Raw genomic sequence first — 4,239 nt, 5'->3', positions numbered from 1 at the left:
TGAAGTCCAAGGAAGTAACTCAGTTCCCCCATCATACTCATTTCATATTCAGTCTGCATAAACTTGGAGAATCTTTGACACAACTTCTCATTAGTAGAACCAAAGATGATATCATCCACATAAATCTGAACTAGGATCATATCTTCACCATATTTCTTGTAGAAGAGAGTCTTGTTTATGGTTCCTCTAGTAAAACCATGCTTCAGTAAGAAATCGGACAGTGTCATACCAAGCTCTAGGTGTCTGCTTTAGTTCATATAGAGCCTTCAGTAACTTATACACAAAGTTAGGAAATTTTGGATACTCAAAGCCAGGAGGTTGTTGCACATAAACTTCTTCTTCTAACTCACCATTCAGAAAGGCACTTTTGACATCCATTTGATACACTTTGAAATTTGAGTGTGCAGCAAATGCTAGAAAAAATCTTATAGCTTTAAGTCTTGCAACAGGAGCAAAAGTTTCATCATAATCAATTCCTTCTTTATGTGAGTAGCCTTTAGCAACCAACCTTGCTTTGTTTCTGGTAACTATACCATTTTCATCCATTTTGTTCCTGAACACCCACTTTGTTCCAATAATGCTTCTGTTTTTTGGTGCATGAACTAACTTCTGGACTTTGCTTCTTTCAAACTGATTTAGCTCTTCCTGCATGGTAGATATCCAGTCAGGATCCAGTAGAGCTTCATCAATTTTCTTAGGCTCCACTTGAGACAGAAAACATGCATGTAGGCACTCATTAGTTGTTGCACTTCTAATCCTCACACCAGCAGTAGGATTACCAATAATTGCTTCTCTAGAGTGACTTCTATCCCATTTTCTTGTGTGTATTTGTTGACTAGTGCCTTTATCATTTTCTTCATTATTGGTATGACTGGTAGATCCTTCTTCTCTTTCTCCCCCTGTGTTTGTGCCATCAAATTTAGGTGTTTGAGATGAGCTTCCATTCCCATGATTTTTTTTCTCAGCAGACTCTTCATACATCATTTGTTGTGCATTAACTTCATCTTCTCCATCAGAATCACTATCAATGTTGAGGTTATCAAATGCAAGGGCTTCAGCTTCATTGTCATCAAGGCATTCCAAGCCTGGACACTTGTTTTCATCAAAGGTCACATCTGTGCTTTCCATGATCTTCTTTTGATCAATCACTTAGACTTTGTAGGTTGTTATTTCTAGTGAATATCCCAGAAAAATTGCTTCAAAAAGTTTGAGTCAAACTTTCCCACATATTCAGAGTTGTCTTTCAAAATATAACACTTGCTTCCAAACATATGAAGATGTTTTACAGTAGGCTTCCTCTTGGACATGATTGAGTAGGGTGACTTGCCATGTGCCTTGTTAATGAGATATCTGTTTTGTATATAACATGCAGTGTTAACAGGCTCTTCCCAGAAACTTGTTGGCAACTTGGCATCTTGCAGCATTGTTCTAACAGCTTCAACCAATGTTTTGTTCTTTCTCTCAACTACTCCATTTTTTTGAGGTGTCATGGCAGCTGAGAATTCTTGAACAATGCCTTTGCCTTTGCAGAATTCACTTAATGTAACATTCCTGAATTCTGTTCCATTGTCACTTCTCAGTCTTTTCACACAATTGAAATCTTCAGCCTGCTTTTCTATCTTCTTGATGTGCTCAATTATGATATGTGGAGTTTTATCTTTAGAGTACATAAACTCTACCCAAGTGTATCTTGAGAAATCATCCACCATCACAAGTGCATATCTGTTCCTTGAAATAGATTAGACATTTACAGGGCTAAACAAATCCATGTGAATTAGTTGCACGGGTGCACTAATAGAATTCACAGTTTTTGACTTGTGACTAGATCTTTTCATCTTTCTTTTCTGACAAGCTTCACAAACTTCAACTTGAGCAAACTCCAGCTTGGGCATATCTCTCACTAACTTCTTTTTGACTAAGTTGTTAATTGCCTTGAAATTCAAGTGAGACAGATTCTTATGCCATAGCTTGCTTTGTTCTTCTGATGCCTTGGTGTAGAAGCAACAAATACCATCCTTATTTGTTGAGTCCAAGTCTGCAACAAACAAGCTTCCTTTCCTTGCTCCTTTTAGAGTAATTTCACCAGTTTTCTTGCTGATAAAGGTGCATTCTTCTTTGTTGAATAAAACTTCAAAGCCTTTGTCTACAAATTGGCTAACATTGAAATGATTCACCTCAAGACCAGCTACTAGTGCTACATTATCAATAACAACATTTTCAGAAACAATCTTGCCATAACTCATTGTGAATCCTTTGCTGTTGTCTCCAAAGGTCACCAATGGGCCAACTTTCTCCTCGAACTGTGATAGCAGGGCCTTATCACCTGTCATTTGTCTGGAACATCCATTGTCAATGATCCATATGACTTTCTTCACTTTTCCCTGCATACAATGAGATTCAGGTGTGTTTAGTAACCCAAGCAGTGTTGGGTACTTTCTTCTTGTTAATTGATTTAGCAGAAGTAGAGTGATTTGTTTCAGATAAAATAGAGTTCAATGATTGTTGTGCATTTTCCCTTTCTGATGTAGACTCAATTTATGTTTCTTTTAGGTCTACTCTCAGTTTGTGACAACTTTTCATCACTTTCAAGTTGCAAGGGATGCAATCAAACTTATCACAGAATGAGTATGAATCACCTAAATCTGCTTCATTGTATTTGCAAGTTCCTTCAGTTGGCTTACTAACACCCTTTTTACAAAGATGAGTTAGATGATTTGTAGAACTACATGCTCCACACTTCTTGCCAGGAATATCTGCAACATAGTCCAGATTATTGCTTTTATTTTTCCCCATTCTTTCACTTCTTTTTTTCTTCTTCTTTCTTGCATCTTCAATCTTGGTTTCTTTGACAAGAGTCTTGGTACTATGGTTGTCCATAAGATTTTCTTTAGTCTTGGAGGATTGAATTGAATCTGCATTCTTCTTTTCATTATCCTCATCTGTAATTTCTTGCTTGATAATCAATTCTTCTTCACTGAAGTTTACCTCACAAGTCTTAAATACTGGTGACCCAACATTTTTCAGCATTGCTGGAACATTTTCAATCTTTATTGCTTTTCCTCTGTCACCAGTGTTTTTCTTCTTGCTTTTTAAGGTATTATAATCAAGACCAATGGCAATTTTTGCACATGGTTTGTTTTTCTCATGGTACTGACCAACCAGTTCAAATGCATTCTTGAAGGACTTCAACTTTACTTCACTTTTCTTCAGTTTTTCTCTTAGCACAGCTTCAATCTCATTTGCACACTTGGGCTTGTTTTTTAGATAGCCATTTTCTTGTTTCAAGGCTTCAAGCTCCACTATCAACAATTTAGCTTCTTGTTTTTCACTTTCAAGCTTCTCATTTAACTTTGTTAATCTGCTAACTTCTTCATTAGCAGCAATCATGCTTGTATGAATGTGAAACATTTATGTGCTCATCTTTTCAACAGTTTCCTTATATTGATTCACATTTAAATCAGTGGAGGTAGGAGTTGGTACCTATGATTTAGATGAGGATGATTCTCCTTGCTCCAAGGCCATGATTGCATAGTTCCCAAGTTCTTCATCTTCATCATTTTCAGAATCATCCCAACTTTTACCTTCTGCAATATAAGCTTTGCTTTGATGTTTCTTCAGAAGAGCTTCATACTTTGCTTCCAGTTCAAGATAAGCCTTATCTTTCTTTTCCTTCTTGGGTTTCCTGCATTCTGTAGCAAAATGGCCTAGTTCATCACAGCTGAAGCACCTTATATTAGATCTGTCAACATATCCAGTTTTGTAACCACTTTTGCTATCAGAATTATACTTCCCTTTCTCTTTCCAGCTACTGTCTTTGTTAAAAGACTGTCTTTTACTTTTAAAGTGTCTTGGCTTCCTTACTCTAATGTTAGAGAATTTTCTAGCCAGATAAGCCATTGACTGATCTAGCTCATCCAGTTCTTCAAGAGTGTAGAACTCATCCTTTTCCAATTCTAGTATGACTTGCTCCTGTGAATCAATTGTTCTCTGCTCACTTGTTGAGACAACTGAGGTTTGAGATCTGAGTTCATCATTGGATGTTTGGCCTTCATTTACTATTAAATCACTTGAACCATCTATAACATGTCCTTGTTCAGATCTCTATAATTGCCTTTGAATCATCTCTAGTTCATAGGTTTTGAGAATTCCATATAGAACTTTCAGAGTTATTCTGCTCAAGTCTCTCCCTTCCCTGATTGCTGAGATTTTCTGTTCTAAATGATGAGGAAGAGTAAGCAA

Source organism: Apium graveolens, chromosome 6 (assembly GCF_009905375.1).
Source record: "Apium graveolens cultivar Ventura chromosome 6, ASM990537v1, whole genome shotgun sequence".
In the NCBI taxonomy this organism is placed as follows: domain Eukaryota; kingdom Viridiplantae; phylum Streptophyta; class Magnoliopsida; order Apiales; family Apiaceae; genus Apium; species Apium graveolens.
This window is presented reverse-complemented; position numbering follows the sequence as displayed.